This window comes from Euprymna scolopes, chromosome 9, assembly GCF_053919585.1.
Source record: "Euprymna scolopes isolate OS-2025 chromosome 9, ASM5391958v1, whole genome shotgun sequence".
NCBI classification, from domain to species: Eukaryota; Metazoa; Mollusca; class Cephalopoda; order Sepiida; family Sepiolidae; genus Euprymna; species Euprymna scolopes.
This window is the reverse complement of record NC_136490.1, coordinates 138,915,922-138,939,350: the sequence shown is the minus strand read 5'-3', so window position 1 is coordinate 138,939,350 and position 23,429 is coordinate 138,915,922.

Below are 23,429 nucleotides of genomic sequence, written 5' to 3'. Positions count from 1 at the left end.
GGATTTTTACAATGAATTTATTTTTTTATTACATTTTCACCTCAAACAAGGCACATTGCCACTTTGATTTAGAGGGCGACTACCAGGGACATAATCTACAGGGGTACTATAGAGGAGTTACACTTGAACTTCTGCATGTCAGTACAGTTGGGGAAGCAGGAACCCGGAAGGGAATTTCAGAGTCTAGTGGTTCTGGGAAAGAAACTGCTGGAGTAGAGAGCTCTCTTACATCTAGGGATCTCCTCTGCGAAGGGTGGAATTTAGCTGCTTGTCGGGTTTGTCTGGGATATTTACGTCGAGGGGGTACGACTGTTTGCAATTCGGCGGAACATTCACCGTTAAAGTACTTGTAGAACAGGCAGAGGGATACTACCTTTCGTCGATGGGACAGAGGCTGAAGCTTAGATGACAGTTTAGGACCTAACAGATTGGCGACTCTTTTTTGAAAACTGTCTAGGAGCGAGAGACTAGTAGCAGATGCACTAGCCCAAATATGACAACAATACTCCATACATGGGCGAATGGTGGCTTTATAGAGGTAAAGGATACTTTCGGGCGTTAGTAGCTTTCTAGCACGGTGGAGAGAACCTACCTACTTCGCAGCGGTCCTGACAATGCTCTCAATGTAATTGTTCCAACTCATGTTTCCTGTGAACGTTAGGCCGAGGGGTTTAAAGGATATACGTTCAGATAATGAATCTTTGGCCATTGCTACTGGTGGTAGAGATGGTTTCTTGTAATTATTGAAGGAAACAAATTTTGTCTTGGCAGCATTGAACGTCACCATCTATTTTTGTCCCCATTCCACTACAGATTGGAGGTCATACTCTAGTGTTTCTGCCATTTCTTTAGATATGTATTCATTTGTTTTCCTGTCGTGTCTTTTATAGAGCGTGGTGTCATCAGCATATATACCCATCTCAGACACAATTTTGTCAGGGAGGTCATTTATGAATATTAGGAATAATAGAGGTCCAAGGATAGACCCCCTTAGGTCCTCCCGCATTTATATCATATTGTTTAGATGTACGACCATCGAGGACAACCTGGATTTTCTCTTATCCAAGAAGGATTTATTTATGTTAAGTATTCTTCCAGTAATACCATATGATCTAATTTTCCTAAGAATACCTTCATGCCATACTCTGTCAAAAGCCTTAGATATATCTAGATCTACCGCTCTATCCTCCCCTGCTTTGTCCAGTGAATAGTATATACGTTCAGAGATTACAATTAGGATGTCTGCTGTGGAAGGGCTTGCCTACATCCGTATTGTTGGTCGGCCAGAAGTTTAGCATCTGTAAGGTGATGGATTAGAGCTTGGTTAATTATGGACTCAAATATTTTAGCGAAGAGTGGAGGAGGCTAATGGGCGATAATTTAATGGGTCGGTTCTTTCGCCAGAATTCTTGAAAACTGGTACCACAGAAGCAGTTGTCCAGCAGGCAGGAAAGCAAGATTCATTAAGGCATTTGTTGTAAAGTTTGGAAAGAACTGGAGCTACTTCGGCGGAGCACTTTTTTAATAGCACAGCCGGGATGAGATCAGGTCCACATGCCCATGAAGTGTCAAGATTTTTTTATGATAGCATGCACTTGAGAAGGGGTGATTTTCAGATCCTCTAGTATGGCTTCTGTCCGCAAAGGAAAGTCAGGGATGGGGTGGTTAGCAAGGTCCAGTGTGGAGTTGGAGGTAAACCGACTGGCAAACATGTTAGCCTTCTCAGTTGCTGAGCAAACAACCTCATGATTGTTGGATAGTAGGGGAATTGTTGATTGCCCATTATTTAGTACACTGTTTTAGATTTTCCAGAAGTCACGAGTTCCTAATTTCTGTGCTTCGATGCGTTTTTGGGGTGGTTTCAGTAAATTCTCGCTTAGCTGTCTCTGTTACTTTCTTACAGTTACTTCTTGCTTCTATATTATTTCTGTCTTCAAAATTTAGCTGAATTGATTAGCTCGCCGTGAAAACATTTTCCACAACTTTTTTTTCACGTGTACAAATATGTTTTTTCTTTTCGAAATAAAGTTTAGTCTTTGATCTTTTAAATACAATCAAAAAGTTGTCGGAAACCTACAAAAAATATGATAAACTAATCTTCGATAACCATAACAAAAACTACAAGGGAAAACTAGTAAAATGAAATTAATTCATCGTATTTTTTACTGGAAGGACTGGGGTTAAAATTGCATATAAACATTCTTTATTTTACATTCGATAAAACGGAAGAAAATATAAAAATAAAATGGGAATATAACATGGCGTCGCATATTTACGAAAAACAGATCATATCATCATCAAGAATATAGAAAAAAGTCAGTAGTACTATACATTATATCTTTTTAAAGATTTGATTCAATGATTATTCAAGTGAAATATATCAGTAAAAGGTTTGCCCTTGACTTGAAATATTATGGAAAAGACATATCCAGATAAAAAAAAGTCATATTTTCGCAGAGAACACCAAAAACAATCAACTTCCAGTTTTATATGGAAGCCGTTAATTGACCGAATTTTCTTTATTCATTTTTAATATCGTAATTTGTAGCCTGAAACAAAAGTAATATTTAAATTATTTTTATTAAATTACTCTTTATTCTAGGAAATGTCACTGTTTAATACCTAAAGCTGAGCTTTTTTTTCAATCTAAACTAAATCCTTAACTTTACTTTCGGAAATGTATTTTCAATAAAAGTTCTTGTATTCACATTTTTATTTAATATTAATAGATTGCAAAACATGCCGTGCACAAAGAAATTTAATTAACTCTTATATCATAATTGTTTCGGTTACTTAGTTTATCCATTATACTTTTGTTCTGACAAAAAAAAAAAACAAAAAAAAAACGAGTAACGCTACATTTTTATCAACGACCAGTGAACACATTATTGCGTCATTAGTCTTTCAAAGAAAAATTATTCACGTTCTATTTCTCTATAGATTTTTTAATTATTAACTATGTAAAAACGGTATCGATTTTTTTAATTATTAACGGTAATATTGTGTTTATTCATAATAAGTTTTAAGACCGAATCTTCAATATTTTTTCACGAACTTTGAAAAATTAAACCATTAAAAGATATAAGAAATTTTGGAAATCTTTTTAAATTAACCAAGTACAAACTGTCATATGTAAATAATAAATATTATTTTTTTTAAGTTCGTAAAACTTAAATAATTTTAATATTTTTTCCAACTTCTTTTTCCGAAAAATCAATAAAAATCGTATAAATCGGTAACGTTTGTGAGTAAAAATTAAATATATTTTATTTCGTCATTCCAGTATATTTTAATATGTAAAAACTAAGATGTAGAATACCCCCCAAGAAAAAATCGGATAAAATCGCGTTAAGAGGTGAGCAAAATATGAGATATTTTTTGTATATTATTTTATTTCAGATAATATATAGTTCAGTCCTTTTTTAAATAAGTCTGTAAAAAATCATGTAGTTGATCAATTATTTGACTTTTGAGAGAATTTTAAAATCGCGTTGGTTTCATTGTTTATGTCAAAATATGCAGAAATAAAATGTGGTTCAAATTTTCCCATTTTTAGCTTTTGGGGGAATTTTTAGAACATTCACAGGTTTTACGGACAGTAAGAAAAATATGAGATTGTTTTAGAATCTTTTTTCTTGAGAATACTGCAAAAATGACAATGAATTAATTGTATTTTACAAGTTTTTACTATTATTATTTGTTATGAGGGCCTAAATTTCCGCTTTATCATGGTCATACCTAATTTACATTCTTATATATATATATATATATATATATATATATATATATATATATATATATATATATATATATATATATAGTCTTATTGCTTACTCTTTTCTATGCATCTCCCTTACACATATATGTTGGAAAAACACTAGTAAATAGTCAGACATAGGTGATACGAACGAACAACTACGCGAATGAGTCAGCGAATGTGTCCTTTAGCTTTCCTCGGAGGCAGGTGGCCACCTCACCATCCATGTATCCGTCTAGCCGTTCACTCATCTACCCGACCTGTCTCCACTCAAAAAACTAAATGAAAACACATAAACACAGACGCCTTCAGTGCATGACTTTTCTTAGTGGAAAGTACCCACGCTATTAAAAGGACGCCCCATAAATGACTTAATGTGGCACCGGAAAATCGCCCAAACCTTTCCAGTCTCCACATCGTAATCAATCATGTCGGTGACATGATACTATCACTCTAACTAACATGACCATGTCATTGGACGGTTAAGCATAGTTTCCAAGTGTTTACCTGCAGGTTAAAAATGATAAAGGAAATATTAAAAGCTGGTGGGACCTGTGGAAATTCCACAGCAGACTCTTTCATATGCAATATATTGATGTTCGCATTCTGTGTGTTTTCAGCGTAAATATAGACGCCCTAGTATTATTGTAGCTCTTTTGTTAAAACTGCGAAAATATTTATCCAAGCGAGCAAGGAAGTCCGGCGAAGCCTAATCGTAAAATATTCTTAAATATGAAATTTTAATTTATCCAGATTTCGTATATATCGTAGTCAATCTTCTATAGATTCTTCTATTATAAAGTTGTGATTTTAAAAATAAAAATATGTCCATATGACTTGGGTGCATCAGCTTGAATCGAAACCGAAACTAAAACTTATGAAGAATATATATATATATATTTTTTTTACATGTCATTTGACAAAACGGTAATCATCTCTCTATATAAAACTTAATGCCTGCATGTATGTGTGTTTATCTATGTTTGTGTGTTTATGTGTGTTACTTATGGAAAAGTTTGTATAGAAAATATTTTAAAATAGGGAGTTACTTTTCAATCCCCATGAAATTGATATACAAACATATAGATAAGGATACTTGAATTGTTTCCCTTTGTTTGAAGAACTCTTCAGCTCCAATCTTGCCAAAATTCTAACAGCTTGTTCGGATGTATGCTTTAAAACTTTTTAAAATTTTTTACTGATGGTTCACCGCTTATCAAGGCCGGAGGCCACTCGAGGAAAAAGTTTTAAAGGACGCATTGGATGAGTGAAGATCGCCGTTGTGAGAAGATGGGAAACGGTGGTTTATTACGTGAGATACCTGATATTTCAAAAGGACAATTCGACGAGTAATTCATTTAATCTCAACATTCTGCAGCGGCATGGAACGTTTTCATCGGTTTGTATTTACTTTTAATGGATATAACCGAGTAATCAGAAGGTCGCAAAGAAAATATTGGAGTTCAAAGTGTCTTCAATACGTTTCCAGAGTTTTTTTTTTTGTACAGGCATTTAAAATTGTCAGAGACTCTTAGAAAATTCAGCATGTTATTGTGATGTGGACCCAAAGTTGGGATCACGGAAAGAAAAAACTCTGAACACGGATTAAGTGTAAGAAATATATATTAACCAAAAGGTTACAATGATAGGATAATGAGTAAGCAGAGCTTACTATCCAGTGGTGTCCATTACAGGTAGTTGTATGTGCTGTGTACTACTAGTACTCCTGCTGATTCTACGATATTGCGATACTGCTCCTTGAGAGGATTATCTCACGTCCTCATATAGTACTGGAAGAGTCAATGATGGAGTATTTTTCGATCTAACAACATATTACTATACATCTTATAGATGAATGACCAATTTTTATGATTTAAGATTCAAATGGACAGCTACATCAGGTATTGGAATACATCTTACTAAAGCCTGATTTCACAGCTAATTAATTCCAAAAATGAATTCTGGGCGTGGGGACACTTTAGAAAAACGATATGCAATAAAATTCTCTTTTAAATTTTACAAAAATGCCACAGAAACGTATGAAAAGTTTCAAACTGCTATTAGACCATCTTGCATGAATTGCGTATCAGTGTTTGTGTGGCATAAGAGATTCAAGGAAGGCAGGAAGTCTGTGAAGGATGATGAGAGGTGTGGGAGGAGTAAGGAAGTCTGAACACCAGAATTGGTTTGTCGAATAAAGAATTTCATGGATAAAGGCCGTCATGTGTCTATAGAGACAATACGTGCACAGTTTGATGTCAGTGTGGGAACTGTACACAATTATCCACGAGTAGCTAAAGACGCGGGAGATTTGCGAAAAGTTTGTCCGAAGAGTGTTCAGAGAAGATCGCAGACTATTTTACCAAAAATGGACATCAAGTTCCTCACTCTCCCTATAGTCCAAACCTTACTCCCTGTGACTTTTGGTTAATCTCTAAGCTCAAGGAAAAACTTAGAGGCTGTGGTTATGAAACAATTGTGGGGATGAAAGAGGCTGTGACGAGGGTCACTATATGTATGGGCACACAAGAAGACTTTTATGGGCCTTTCCAGTAGTTGTAGGAACGACATAACAAGTGCATTGCAGCTGGTGGAGATTATCTCAAAGTGTAGTAGAGTTTCATGTGTGTTCTATCAATAAAAGTGCTCGTACGAAAAAGTATTGAAGTCACGTCGTATGTGTACACTATTCAGAACAATTTCGTCAGTAAAAGATCATGAGGGTTTGTAAAATGTCTCTTAACATCAAGTTCGCAAGTGGATGTGCTTAACACCTAACAATCTGGTTTATCTATAAAATAAATCTCACCTGTCTGTTTAAATGTATGTATGTATGTATATATGCCTAAAACTTTCGACAGAAGCGACGGATTTTCACGTGATCAGTATCATTTTGAAGCTCGACCCTTGGGACGACAAATATCGAAAAATTGGCAAAAAACAATTCCTCCGCCCTCAACTGGCACTTTTCTACAGGGAGGGATCGCTTTTGTCGCCGATATTTTCGAAAGTCATCCCCTCTTTTCGATTGACTAGCCTTAATTTAAACCTACGTTACTTCCGGTTTGGCGATGGACATAACAGCAAAGACGTCACGGTTCTTTTCAGGTTCTTTTCCTCCTTCTCGATACGGGGTTGAGCCTGCCTGCCTACTACCATTTTTTTGTTGTTTTGCTCAACACACCCTCCAAACACTCTGGGAAACGCCGGGCAGCTAAGCTAGTCTTATAGATAAGAGAAAAACTATGAAAGAAAAAGTCCTTCCTCATCACTTTTTGTAAATATTAAAACATGAATATTGATTAAAAAAATAATCAGATATTTTTACTGAGGAATTACCAATTATCAAGACCTGAAGGCGACTTGAGGATCATGGTTAATGAGTCACCGAGACAACAGCATAATGATCGGTAGTAGTGGAAATTTGGTAGAATTGGATTATTTAAGAGGACGGCTCAGCAAGAACTTGTTTACATTAGACTTGAAGACAACCATATTGTAGTCAGCTGGAAAGCAGGCCAGCGGAGCAAAATTTTATAGGTGAGCAGTTCGGGAAAGAAGCTTTCTTCATGGAATTTGCGTTTAGAATTATGTACAGATAGAAAGTAGGGGTGGAATTGTTGATAACGGTTGTAGGTAGACGAGTGTTTTTGTGAAAGTTTGGCAGAAGGATCATAGATTAAAGTTGAAATCAGCACTTTCAGGATCCTTTCATTTTTTTAAGAGATTCTCTCAATGATAGTAACTACCACATTAATATTCAGATTATATTGGTAAATAGTTGAAGAAAGAAATGTCAATAAACCCGCAATCGAAACGTGTATGTATGTACGAAATGATCAATGCCAATACTGGGTTAATCAATTTCAAACTTGAGCATTTTGTTCGTATTATTTGGATCATTCTGGGCTTAATTTTCCCAACGTTTCGATCGATATGACCTCCAACCGTCTTCAAATCAGCAAGAATCCATGGCATTGTGAACAAAGTACTTGTATTGCACTATATCTCCACGGTTGCTAACACACTCTACAACCTGGCCGGGTGGTGATTTGACCATAAGCGTAGAGATACAAAGAAATGCAATCCCAGAATTCCCTTTTTAGATCGCGTGTTTCTGTCTCTCCGTAAACAAGAGAAGGCACCCCCTTTCCATCAACACCAGTTAGGATTATCTATGTAGCTAGCTCAGTCTAATAATATTTAAAGTTTAAGTATTAATTGTTTTTGATCCTTTTTGTAAAACATTGTAAAATATTGTAATATATTTATGTATAGAAATAAAATAGTAAAGATTTCTCATAAATATTACAATTGTGTCGTGTTGTGTGTTTTACTGAGTCTGCCATGAATGCCTCCATCAAACAACGAAGTGGTCCGGAGGACAAAGAAAAGAAAGAAAATTCCAACCAAAATGCCACCAGGGTGAAGAGGTCATCTTGAGAAAATAAAGGAACCACACCCACATCCAGCATCTCAGGTATGATTTTCTTCTTGATACACATACCCTAATGACTGGCCATCTTCACATCTTTCCGAGACCGTTTCTAAGACAATTAGTGTAACATGTGAAGTCACACTCCAGTGACCGGCTGATCGTGTTATAATTGGTAAAATTCAGTTGTAAAGTTACACTCTTCTGAAGACTAAAGGTTCAATCCTCAGTGCGGATAAAACTCAATATACAATTGCGAATTACTTAGGACTTCTATCTAGTTATGGCTAGCGGGACGAGAGCACGCTACCCACCCCCGTGAATTAAATTAAGGATTCCGTTCGAAGTTCGACAGAAATGTTCCGTATTTCAACACGATACACCAACAGAAGGTCAGAGGTTACATAGAAGCAATCGGTGTAGAAATAACACCCAAAGTGAGAATAACAGTTGGAAGAATGAAAATATGATTAATCTGCGCAGAAGTAGGGATTTTTAAACTCGGCCCCCAAAATCAACAGAGATGAAACCATTCCCGTAATGATCCGGTTCCTGTTGATTTTAACGGTAGTTAAGTTCTGTGCAGTTCTTGGAAGTCCATCCCCCCAAGCTTTGCCTTCTCTCTTTGATAAGGGATTAGTTTAGTGCAAATCGCCTTATGCGATCTCACCAGGGAATGTCGACGCGGCTTCCCAGGCACTTTTTGTAGGTAAGAGTGCACCTTCTCGAGGGCGATGATTTTTCCATCCCACTTTCCAATCCTTGTGTCTAAGTTCTTTTAATAATGGTCAACATTTTGAACTATTGGGAACGTGATTCTTCAATTACATTTGTCTTCTGTATTCGAGGCTATTCCATTTCACTGTGTTCATAAATAAAGTTATTTAAACATAATCAATCTATATCTAAAATATTCAGAAATAGTATGCGGATTTTAGCTTAGACGATTGTTATGGCGTAAGTTGATCTACCTATTTCAGAAATAAATAGACGTACCCGGACACAATAAACACAAAACATGGTAGCAATTATTGATGGCAGTTATAGCCACAGAATCGGATACATATTTTCTTTAATGTACTTTTGGCGATACACTTTTGTTGATTATACCAATGCGTTTATCTGGATTGTTACGGTTCCTTCAAAATCACAATAAGGATATAGGTAATTTTTTTCCTCACACCTGAAGAATTGATTAAATAAGCTCGTATAGGAATTCCCATAATATTCTTTACAAAATATTAATGTAATGAGGATGATTTTAACTTGCAAAAAACTGTTAGAATTTTTAAACTTCCAATCGGCTTATGTACTAAAGTTGTGTTAATCCACGTCTTTTTTTTTCTTTAGGCTTCTCTGTAAATATATTTTAACAGACAACATACATGCTTAAATATTCCTCATATTTATCATTGTGTGCACAAATTAAATTGAATCCCGGGCAACGCCGAGTACAGTGGGTTAGTTGTCCATATAATGATAACATTCAATCGTCTTTTGAGCTGTCTTCCAATTGAACGAGTTGTTTTTGCTGATTGTTTGCCTCGCATAAGTTTACGTAAAGAAAGTTAAAAAAAAAAAACACTTTAGCTTTTCTTACATAGTGTAGAAAGGTGAGCCTGTTGTACAGAAGTTGGACAAGAAAAGTTGTCAGAGCAAAAGAATGCGTAACACAATCCATAGAAAATAACGGTGTCGCCAAATTCCCGGCGCCCAAAAATGTAGACATGCAGGCCCTTCCTTTTGTTTTGTTTTATGTATTTAAAAACATGAATTTTAATGCGAACGGACGTAATTTCGAGACAAAAACAGAAGTTCGGCTGTTGAATTAGCCATCGCGGCTCAAGAAACGTGAGTCGTGGATATGACAAGAACGAGTCGTGCGCGCTGACAGCGTCTCTTAAACGGAGCTGTGTCAGGATTGTTGAGCCAGTCTTGCCACTTCATTATACGCGAGCTATGGCTGACAATAGGCTCCTGCCCTGGTTAAATCTGGTTAAATTATAGGTTTTCAGAAAGGATGATACCTTGATTGAATGCCAACGAGCTGTGAGGGGAGGGAGAGAAGAAGCGCGCTAATTACTTGGACAGAAGTGCTGGATTCATTGCCGCATAAAAAGGGGGTAAGTGTGGTATGGGGCGGACGTGGTGGTGGATGTGGCAAGGGTTCGGGGGGGACACGATGCATCATTTCCCTATAGAAACAGGAGAGTCAAAACTGACATGGGTTCCCCTCTTATAAAGTACAACACACACACCCCCCATGTGCAAAGTGTAACGGGTTTACACGTACAAATAATGTTTACTGGCCTCTTTTTAATCTGCCTGCTTATATGTGTGCGTACGTGTATGCTTGTATATATATATATATATATATATATATATATATATATATATATATGTGTGTGTGTGTGTGTGTGTGTGTGTGTGTGTGTGTGTCGCAGGGGCGAGAGATTAGTAATTGTTAAATTATCAATCAAGTGTTCGTAGGGGAAAACATAACAAAATCAAATTTATATGTACGATCGTTTCGGAAACGTTCTCCTTTTATTCGTGTTATATTTACAAATAAAACTATCGAGAACTTAGTAAAATATTTTTGGATATCGTCTCCTCATCAGCATAAATGGAGGGTGGGGTGGAAGAGGGGAGAAAACACCAAATTTTAACCAGCTTAATGAAGTAAATATAGTCTGTGAACCTTTGTAAGGGAGTGTTTCCATATTGTTTTGTTTCTTTTTTAAGCCGTAAGGAGGCGTCTCGGTGCGCAAACCTTCTTTGATATGGATATTTTTTTAAAATCTAAAAGAGATCGTTGGTATTTGTAACCATTTTTTTAAACTCTAAATTGCTACCCATCTCCCCCCACACACTTTATGCTGATGACAAGACGATATCCAGAAATAATTGACTTATTTCTCGATGTTTTATTTGTAAATATCGAATGAATAAAAGGACCTTTTCCGAAACGATCGTATATAATAATTTGATTTCATATAAAAACTTGATGGATAATTTCACAATTATTAATCTCTCACTCTTTTCTATTTATATAGCTCTAGGTAATTACACCAACCGAGCTTATCATAACTGCAATACTCCGAGGACAACACCTTTAAATATATATTTTACTGAGACTTTAGTCCCTGTCTATTTATTTCTTCTGTAAAAAAACCATAATCAATATAATAATTGGTTTTTTATAATGAGAAAATTTATAAATATTTAAAATCTTAAAAAGTGCAACAAAATGCTAATGACGTTTTTTATTAGTGCATAAGCCACATCCTATTGATGTTTTTTTTTAATTCTTCCTTTTTAAAGTATATTAGTAGTTTTCGGTAAAATAATTTTCCGGGTAAACATTTTGTTGAATATTTTTCTGTTGAGGCAGAAATCTTTTTTCAAGAAAATACCTAACTTTTTAAAATTATACTTATCAACAACATTAACAACAACAAAAATAATAAAATGATATTTATTAATTAATAAAACATGCTCAGAATAACATAAAATGTATCGTCACATAATGTAATATTTGTTTTATTATTAAATAATATAAGAAGTTTTTTTCTTTTTTGCTTCGTAATAACACAAGATGTGTTAAAAAATAAAGTATTTTTTTTTAAATAGTTATATTGTTTTGTTTTATTGTTTCGACTCCGTGACTCCGTTCCGTTCAGTTGCGTTACATAATCAACCCTATCCACTCTCGATAATTTGATTTTGGCCGAACACTGATCTTGGACATTACTTTAAAAATATACAAATTTATTTTCTTTTGGAGGGGGAGGCTTTTTTTAAAACTATATCTACTTCAATATTTTCTTTAAATTTCTATTTTTGAGTGATTATCGAGATTCCCGAGACGTGATACTATCATGTCGAATATTTGTTTGTTCTAAAGTAATACTCGACACTACTTTTTTAAAACTAAATAAACGTTTAAAAATAAGCTGAACCATTAAAAACTTACAAACTAGGTAGAAAATGAACACTTAATAAATCGATTTTATATATTTTAAAACAACAATAAATAAGTAAATATATTAAAAAAAAATATTATGGGGGGTGTATTCTCTTTTAAAAACACTCCCTCCCTTTAAGAATGGTCCTAAAATGTGTTTCCAATTGATATGTATTCAATAATGGAGAGTTTTCCTACCTATCAAAAATGGACGAGTTTTCCAAAATTTTACGCTGAATCCAATTCATAATTAATTATAAATATAATTTTTGTTAAGTTTAACTATTTAAATTTAATACGGCCAATGAGTAAAATTTTGTTTCATCTTAAGGTAAATTTATTTATTATTATTATTATTATTATTATTATTATTATTATTATTATTATTATTATTATTATTAGCAAAGTTTAGTATCTGTTTGAGACTACACCACCTTTTCCATCCTCGTTTAGTGGAGGAGAAATTCTTATTGACTTTTATTTCTTACTAAATAAGCACGTTAAAATAAGTTAAACCACTAACAACTTAGCAAGCTAGGTAGAAAAATCGATTTTGCCTCTTTTAAAGAAACAGTAAATAAGTATAAATATTTAAAAAATATTATGCGGTCTGTAGTTTCGTTTTTGAACTAAATAAACGCTTTAAAATAAGTTGAACCACTAAAACTTAGCCAGCTAGGGAGAAAACTAAAATTTAGAAATCGATTTTACCTTTTTTAAAACAAAAGAAATTAACTAAAAATATATTTTTTAAATATTAGTTGGGGTTAGTCTCGTTTAAAAACAATATCCCCTTTAAGAATGGTCCTAAAATGTGCGTATGCATGTTTGGTGCCACGCTATTTGTAAATAGTGTTTTCATGTGCAATTCAAGTTTTCACGATATATGTTTTTTTTTTTCAATTTTAATTTTTTATTTAATTGTAAGGTGAAAGCACAGAATAGATACAAAAACCCTCTTCTCCCTATGTTAAGAATGGCTTTCAAAATAATGAAATTATTATTCCAGCACGGTTCCAAAAATACATTAGTACCTACAATTTTACTCTGCAATGTTTTTATTTTTAAATCATAAAATAAAACACATATAATAATTTTAAAACTTCATCCTGCTTTATTTTTTACTAGCGAGGAAACCCGGCGTTGCCCGGGTGTTTTTATGTGTGTGTGTAAGGGGGGGGGTAAAGTAAGAATAAGCGAAGTAATAACCCTGTTTAAATATTATAAAACAACGATGTTATAAAAATCGGGAAAAAAAAACAGCGAACAAACGTAAAACTTCTTAAAAAAGAAAATCGGGAAAACAAAAAGCAAAAATAAGGAGAAAAAAATGATGAACGTGTTCGGAAAAACAAAATAAAAAAAAAACACAGCGAAAAGCGAAAAAATGTTATAAATAACCCTTCGATTCGGTTCAGTCCATGGTGCCTTTCACCAAGTAGAAAGCATAGAACGAAAAGGAAAGTTAAAATTACATTCCAGTCTTTTAAGCAACTACAAAACGAAATAAAGCGGAAATAATGTTTTATGTGTTTATTTTATTAAAAAAATGGAAAGAATAATTTATTTTTTAGCGTAAAATGTTGGGGGAAAAATGGTAATTAAGCAACGTAAAAGTAAGTGTTGGATAAGAATTAATGTTTGTGGGAATGTCGCTATCGGTTAATTCCGTGGTGCGTTTACCCCAACAGGAAGCATAGAACGGAGAGGCACGGTAAAATTCCATTCCAGTGTTTTTAAGCAACTACGAAGTAAAGAAAACCCAAACCGGCGTTCCTTCGTAACTGTCCCTTGTGAACGACCAAGGAAATGGCGTAAGTGGTAGCGGGGGAAGGAGGAATTAATTAGAGAGAAAAGATTTTACTACTTCCATTGATTTTAACCGATTTTGGCAGTGAACTCTCAGCAGAAAAAATATAGGGATCTGAGATTATCGAGGAAGTGGAGAAGTAATATGCCTATAACACACCTCAGATAATATGCTGTAGTCTGTGCATGTTCAATTTGCATGAAATGTCTTGATTTTTAATCCTATTAAAGTCAAAATCATAGGGGAAAAATGAGTTCATTTTATATATATATATATATATATATATATATATATATATATAGGGATTTGTTAAATACGTGGTTAATTAAAATATAATTATCCTTACATTTTAAATTCTACCTATTGTTAATTTCAAACTGTAAACAAACTTCTGGTTAAATTAATCGATAACTGTGTTTAACGTAAAGAGTCCTTGTTTAAGGATTATATTGTTTGACTAGTATTTTCAAGTTAAATTCAAGTTTTACGATATCTTTTGTCCATTAAATTGTTAGGTGGAATTACAGAATAGTTATTTACAAGCAGCCGGGCAACACAAGCAGCTTTTATTAAAACGAAAAGATAGCATCAATAGTTCTAACAAGCAACCAATTAGTACACGTAGTGCAGCCGGCAGCTATTGTGTAAAGGTAGTGTTAATAGTTGCGCAGCATGTTTGGACAAAATGGTTAGTATAAATAGTTACAATGGAAGACCCGTAACAACCAAATCTGTAAATTATATTTTTCTATTTAAATCGATATTATATCAAAATATATAAAATAATATCTCAAATAAATCAGAATAACATGAGCATTATTATTATCATTATTCCAAAGGAATTCATTAAATATTTGGTGAAGAAATTTAAAATTTATTTTTATGCTGTATCTACAACTTCATTACTTTTCCCCACTCACCCTCTCTCTCTCCATATATCTTTCTCTCTCTCTCTATCAATATATCTTTCTCTCTCCCTCTCTATCTATCTCTCTCTGTAAAAATCAATGTGCAAGCGATAAGAAAATATCATAAACCGCTTAAAGTAAGAATGAAAAGGGTAGCATCAATAATTCTAGCAAGCAGTCTGTCTGATGGGTTAGAAATAAAGAGTAGTAGTAATAGTAATAGTTCTAGCGGACAGTTATTAAATGTCATGTTATGTTAGTATAAATAGTTGACCCGGTTGGAAACCCCCTAAGATTCGATTTTGTAACAAAGATTTTTTTAAATCGATATTTATATAAAATAATATCTGAAATGAAACAGAAGAACACGGAGATTATTATTATCACTATTCCAAAGGAATTCATAAAATATTTGGCGAGGAAATTTTTTTTTTCACACAGTACCTACGGCTTGATTACGCAATAGTCTGCAAATAACATTTTGTTTTGCTGAGCAGTTACTTGCTCGACTAATAGGTGTGTAACAGAAATGAAATGAGTGTATTTTTGTTATGTAATTTATTGATTGAGATTATATGTATTAATTATTACAGGGTGTGTTTCTATGGTATAAGAAGGCCAACACACCCTGTAATAATTAATACATATAATCTCAATCGATAAATTACATAAAAAACACACTCATTTTATTTCTATTACACACCTATATTTGAATTTTAACACACATATACTTTCCAGAAAGGATATTAACTGCGTTCATATTTTTATAAACATATTAACGACTATATGACGTTATTAAAAATCTTTCTTTCTCTCTTTAACAACTTAAGCTCCCCTCTTTAAAAATTTCGCCGTCTTCTTCTGTTTCTGAAATAGAACAGCGTCACATTTTGCACATGAAACAGTTTAAAATATTTGTACTTGTGTTTTTGTTTTCTAAATCTCATTCATCCAGAGGATTCTCGAAATAAAGACGAAACGTTGATGAACACATAACTCGGTTTGTTTATTTTATCTCCCTCTTTTCTCTCTCTCTCTCTCTCTCTCTCTCTCTCTCTCTCTATATATATATATATATATATATATATACATGATATATGCGAACATGATTCTTCAATTACATTTATCTTCTGTATTCGAGGCTATTCCATTTTACTTTGTTCATAAATAAAGGCTTTATCGTCATTCTAAATCTGAGTACACTTCTACATTTTTGCAACACCATGTATAAGTCAAAGGTCAAAATAACGATGCAAATCACTTGGTGATAAGTTTGTTTCTGTTCATCATTATACGGACAATATTGAAAGTTTAGTCACAGTTAAAATTTTAACTAAAGATTTTTCCACACAGACAGAATTTGTACAGCTCAGTGTCCACATCACCTGACTAACTGTTACTAAAGTTGGCTACAATATCAGCCATGAACTGATTTTATTTAAGAATATATAGTGTGCCTCAATAATTTACTCATCCTTTAACTGTTAACATCGTTATTTGAACAATAATGGTTATCATGTTAAACTATTGATTCTTCGATTACATTGTCTTCTGTATTCGATGCTATTCAATTTCACTCTGTTCATTAAAGAAGTGTTTATGGTCATTCGATGTATGTATATATATGATGAACTCTCCCGGCGGTTTCAACGTATGAGGTTCCGCCACAACTAAGTTGCTCAGAAATCCACACAGATGATTTGTTTATAGTGGCGAAGACTTTGTGTAGAACCAATCACACTTCTTGGGTTTACTGCTAATCTTTGTCGGTGCAGATGACTGCCACAGGACAGAGTATACAGTAGACCTTGTTTTTTTATATCAGAATTATATTTTGAAAAATTTTGATGGGGTACAAAATTTAATTATGGCTAAATACAGATCAATAAAATTATGATTTAAAAAAAATGAAAATAAAGGCTAGCAAACCATGTTTCGTTCCTCGCTCAACAGAAACGAAAAAAAAAAAAAAAGAGGCGGGGGAAAAATTTACATAGATATCAAACTAAGTCCTAAAAGAGTTTCATTTTGCTTGCATAGAGAAGGTCTCAACGGCTTAATAAAAATAGTTTCTAGAATTTTTAGATGAAAGGGTGAATGCGACTTACTCAAGATCGTAAACATGTTAGCACTGAAATTCGTGGCGCACGCATGGTTATTTATGAGGTGCTCGCAAATCGAAGAACCATGCGTATTACTCAGAACATCCGAAGATGAAAAATTTGCATAACGAATCTTTGATGGTACGTGCTGTTTTAAACGAAAATCCAATCTTTGTAATGAAAATTGGGGTACCCTTGAGACCCATATTATCAATGATAGGGCCCTTCCAACACAAACCAGCTAAATGGTTGACAAGTATTTACAAACCTGTTTTGGAACGTTACAGTTCATTTTGCATTAAAGACTCTCTTTCCTTTGATAACTTTACGCAAAACTATAGCCATTCTGGCAAATTTATGTGCACTTTTGATTTGCGTCCCATTGTTAGAGACTATTAATATTTGTGCAGACGCCTTATATCGGAGTCAACTCTCACTCCCCCAATTCCCGAATATATTTTCGTACAATTGATGAAATTCGCCACTATGTCGGTTGAATTCAGTTTTAATGATATTATGTACAGACATGGTATGGCCATGGATTCCCCATTGGGATCAGCGTTGGCTAATATCCCTGTAGGTTTTCACAAACAGGGCCTATTATCCGCTTTGCATAAACTAAACATTAATTTCATTTCGTTGATGGTACCTTTTGCTTATTTGACAACGAGACGAAAGCGGATTTTTTTGTGTCCCTTAAGAACGTACATTCAGCCCTTAGATTTACGGTAGACAAAGAAACATATTCTACTCTTCCGTTTTTATATGTCTTGTTTCGAAAACATCCTCATGTTCTCTTCCGTTTATCGTAAACCAATATTCACTGGCCTCTATTCGCGTTGGGACTAATTTTGTCCCACAAACAAATAATTTAATTTGATTAAGAGTTTAACACATAGGACCTTGATGATTTGTTCGAAGCCAATCTGGATGACGAGCTTAAATTCATTACTAAGACCCTTTGCAACATTGGCTGCCCCTTAAAGTTGTTGAAACTAATATTGATAAGAAAGTTTCCAATTTTTTTACAAATCTAACGAAATTGTAGTTAATAGATGTCCTGTTTACCTTCGTCTACCATGGCTAGGTAATACAGCGACCAATTTGCTAAGCAAATCTTTTTGTACAACGGTATTATTTTGCATCAAACCCACGCGTTGTTTTTTCAACCAGACCTATGTTGTCGTCCATTTGCATTACCCCCCTAATAATTCTATTATTTATTTATTCAAATGTAGTTGCAGCGCGCACTATGTTGAACTGGCATCGCAAAGATTGGATCTTCGTTTAAAACAGCACGTACCATCAAAGGTTCGTTATGCAAATTTTTCACCTTCGGATGTTCTGAATAATACGTAAGGTTTAGAACGTTCATTCAGCCCTTAGATTCGGTTGGCGAGCACCTTATAAACAACCTTATGTGTGCCACGAATTTCAGTCGCACTCACCCTTTCATCTAAAACTTCTAGAAACTATTTTTATTAAGTCCTTGAACTTTCTCTTTGCAAGCAAAAAGGAAAATCTCTTAGGACATAATTTGATTTCTATGTAATGTTTTCCCCCCGCTTATTTTTTTTTATTTGAAATTTTAATTTTTTTTATTTTTTACTCTCCAGCAATATTCATAACTATTTTTTTTAAATCGTAATTTTCTCGATTTTGCTTTGTTGAGCGAAGAAAGAAACCTAGTTAGTTAACTATATTTTCATTTATTTATTTTTTTATCATCATGTATTTATTTTTTTATCATCTGTATTTAGCCATAATGTACATATATATATATATATATATATATATATATATATATATATATATATAGAGAGAGAGAGAGAGAGAGAGAGAGAGAGAGAGTATATATATATATATATATATATATATATATATATATATATATATATCCCTAAAACCTCTGGTCTTGATGGAGGTATGGATAATATACGTGTTTTTTTTTGTTTTTTTTTGTTTTTTTTAATTTTTTTATGTTGTCATGTTCAACTTGTCGATTTCATGTAAAAAAACAAAAAAGAAACAGAGGGGGATCATCGTAAGTTTCTGGGTGGATTTGCTCTGTTTGGTCTTCGTGGGTCTTGGAGAGGTTCATGCGTCCACTAGGAAATCTGTCTATTGGTTTCTGAGTTATAGCAGTACGGGGTGCCATGAATAAGTTTTCTGACCTTTTGTACAGACATTTAAACTTGTCGTAAACTTAAAGAAACTTAAGAATTCAGTATATTATTGCTATACATCCTATGAGATGACTGACCAATTTTTATGATTTCAGGTTCAAATGAATAGCTAGAGCAGGAATTGGAATACACCCTACTAAAGTCTGATTGTCACAGCTAGTGAATTTCAAAACGGCAATTTGGCACTTTAGAAAAAACGATATGCAATAAAATTCTGTTTAAATCTTGGAAAAATGCCACAAAAACGTATGGAATGTTTCAGACTCCTTTGGGGCCATCTTGCATGAATTGAGTAACAGTTTTTGAGTGACATATAAGGAAGGCAGTGAATCAGCGAGGGATAATAAGAAGTGTGGGAGAAGTAAGGTTGTTAGAACATCAGATTTGATTGACCAAATAAATAATTTCATGGATAATGACCGTCATATATATATATATATATATATATATATATATATATATATATTATATATATTATATATATATATTATATATTATATATATATATATATATATATACAGAGAGAGAGAGAGAGAGAGAGAGAGAGAGAGAGAGAGAGAGAGAGAGAGAGAGAGAGAGAGAGAAAGAGATAATAAATGTACAGTTTGATGTTAGTGTGGGAACTGTAGACACTTATTCCCGAGGAACGGAAGATGCGACAAATTTGCGCGAAGTTTGCCCCAAGGGTGCTCAGAGAAGATCAGAAAGAAAGGCGTTGTCATGGTAGCAAGGAGATGGTCAAGCTGATTAATTCGTAGTTCTTGTGGCTCTGGTTACCTGCGATGAAAGCTAGATTTATAAGTTTCCTTCAATAATTTCTATTAATCATTAATAGCATAAAGCTAATTATTAAAATGGACTTTGTTTTATGTAGATACCGCCAAAAATGGCCGAAAAATCAAATTGTTTTTTAAAACGAAATTACATTTATTAAAATCCATTATTTCTGAGTAAATTTTTTTCCAGAAAGATAAAACCCTGAATTTTATCATATAGCAGAATAATGTAAAACTTTTTCTACTAAATTTTAAATTGTCTTGCACAAAAAACGTATATAAATAGTTAAAAAAAGTTTTTGAAAGAATTAATTTATTTATTTCTTGTTTAACTAAGATTTAGGGTGATTTTCTATGAGAATATGCAAAAATATTATAATATAAGTACCTGGATTTCAAATAATTCCACTTATTCATATAGGCAACCAGTTACTTCGCGTCGATTTGATACAATGTTTACATTTGTACTTGATAAAAAGCAAACGGAAGAACAAACAGGCCAAAAAAAACCAACTTATTTTTCAGTGACGAAAATTTCAATGTATTATTAACGCTGAGGCTGGCCAGTACCAGATGGGTGACCATTTGTATGAGTTTGGTTTTAAATGTATATGTGTGTGGGGAACAGGCTTCCCAAAATGGGGGTGGGCAATTTAAAGCAGAATAAAAAAAATGATTTTAGTGCGTTTGGTCCACCGTAGTCGAAACGCGGCAAACGTTTTCAAACGGGATCGAAAAAAATGATGCTATTTTTAACACAAACGGCACAATATTTATCGATATTTTTTGTATAGATTCTTCAAAGCATTCCTTATTTAATAATGGTCATGCATTATTCGGCTCGCTAAAAAGAAATTGTTAATTTATTTATCAAAGATTTTAAAATGGCTTCTTTCGTATAAATATTTAAAAAAAAAATTGTTTTGCTTAACTGTAATTATTTTACTTAACATATTCACCGAATTTCACACTTCAAAACTCCAAAGTGGAATAATTAAACACAATCGAAGTTCTGATATTCAGACGTCAAAATAAGGTATGCAAATAATTTTTTTTAAAATCTATAATCCTGTCCCTTACAACAACACAATATGTTTTGTTCGGTTTCAGATGATTATTTTAAGCATATTTGGAACCCCCTCAAAACAAAGGAGGGGGGTTGTGAGCAAAAAAAAAAATATATATATATAAATATCGTTTATGAAAAATCAGTACACTGTTATAAAGTTCATTCTTCTCTTAATAATCGCTGAAAATTTCGTATTGATTGGATACTTACCTGATTTTTGGTAGATTTTTAAAAAGACGGTCCGTCAAAAAGTACTTACCTGCCCCCCCCCCCCAGTTTTGGCGGTGCCTAGTTTTATGTAATATGCAAATGAGGTTACTCCTTTGAATATAGATTCTCTTTGAATACATAGTATATATAGAAATCATGCTGGACTACAAATGTATAAAAGTCCGTTTTAGTATGAAAATTAATTTGTAAAACAATCTACATTTTGTACATATTAATCAAATTGTCAAACAAACGGACAAGAGTACTACTTTATATATATATATATATATATATATATATATATATGTATATATATATATGTATGTATATATATATATATATGTGTATATATATATATATATATATATATATATATATATATATATATATATGGTGGCTCAATACTTATACAAAGTTTCGTCTTAAAAGTAATGTATATAACTTTTGAACTACAAAAAGTGTTTATAAGCTATCAAAACGGGATATATACCATTAAAACGAGCGACTTTTTGTGCTCCAGAATTTATTTTCCTGCATCGTCATCACTATTCTAAATTCATTTTTTGCCAGCGATTAGGTAGTGGCTGTGTATCAGCAACCGGAGCGTTCTGTGTCACTCCCATTTCTGTCACAATTCTGAAATCGAAGAACCCATCTTTTAACTGCACTGACATCAATTGCATCGGCTTCGTAAACGTTGAACATGCGCTAGTGAATGTTGAGCAGTTAATTTTTTTTCTGCATGGAGGAATCCAACGATGTATCTCTGCTTCTGACGCACGTCCTTGACAGGAGTTGCTTATTTTGAATCTTAATTCACATAATGCATATTCACTCACCATAACAGTGCAATTTGCAATCCACTCTGATCCATTCAGGTAAAAAAATATATAGGAGGCATTACTTTTGGAATGCCCCACCTATATATATATATATATATATATATAATTTATATAATCAGAAAAACAACACCTTTTATTTAGTAGTACACAATTTTTGTTTTTATTATTTTTTAAGACATGTTATTATATATTATGTAAAACAGAGCATCATCAAGTCAGGCAACTGATGTAGTAGGCCTATACATATTGCAGAAACTAAGTGAAGAGATTCCAGAGCTAAAAGGTGGGCTATATCGTGATGATGCTCTGTTTTACATAAATGGTAGTATAAGAATAGTTAAGAACACCAAAACTAAGATAAAGAAAATATTTAATGATTTAGGGCTAACAATAACCTTCAATGAAAACTACAAAACCGTTAACTTTCTGGACCTTACCCTAGATATAATAAATAAAACATATGAACCTTACCACAAACCTAACCAGGCATTGTACTACATTGATAATAGATCTAATCACCCACCATCCATGAAAGCTGCAATAATACCAAACATATCTAAAAGACTATCTAAAATATCAATTAATGAAGACAAATTTAACAAAAATAGGGAGTATTATAACGAAGCAATAAAAAAATCAGGTTACAATAAAAAAATACAGTACATAAAGAACTATAATGTTGAACACACTAACTTTAGGACAAATGTAAATATAATATCATATAATAGAGTAATGAATAGAAATAGAAATAAAATAGAAACAAATAACAGAACTGATAACAACATAAGTACCAGCACTCGTGAAAAAACAATAAGAATGGAGAACAACACTAACACAAATAGAAAGAATAGGAGGAAGCAACAAACATGGTTCAACATCCCATACTCTATACATATTAAAAATAATATTCCAAAAGAATTCTATGAAATAATAGATAATAACTTTCCACCAAGCAATAAATTAAGTAAAATCATAAACAAAAACACTGTAAAAATTTCTTACTCAACCTCACCAAATTTAATTAGAAATATAATAGGAACGAACAGAGCCAAAATAGAAAAAGCAAATAATAATAACTTAGAAAATAATAGGAATGAAAACCGTGGATGCAACTGCCGTGTAGCTATAGAATGCCCGTTAGAAGGAAATTGCCTCGTATCAGATGTTGTATATAAATGTGAAGTTAAAACTAATAGAGGTATAAAAGCATACATTGGTAGTACGAGCACTCAGTTTAAAACCCGGCTAAACAATCATATTTCATCATTTAACAAAAACAATAATAGTAGCAAAAATATAATAAATAACACAGCAAACACTAATAATACTAATAATAACCATAGTGGGAGGGAAACAAATAGAAAGA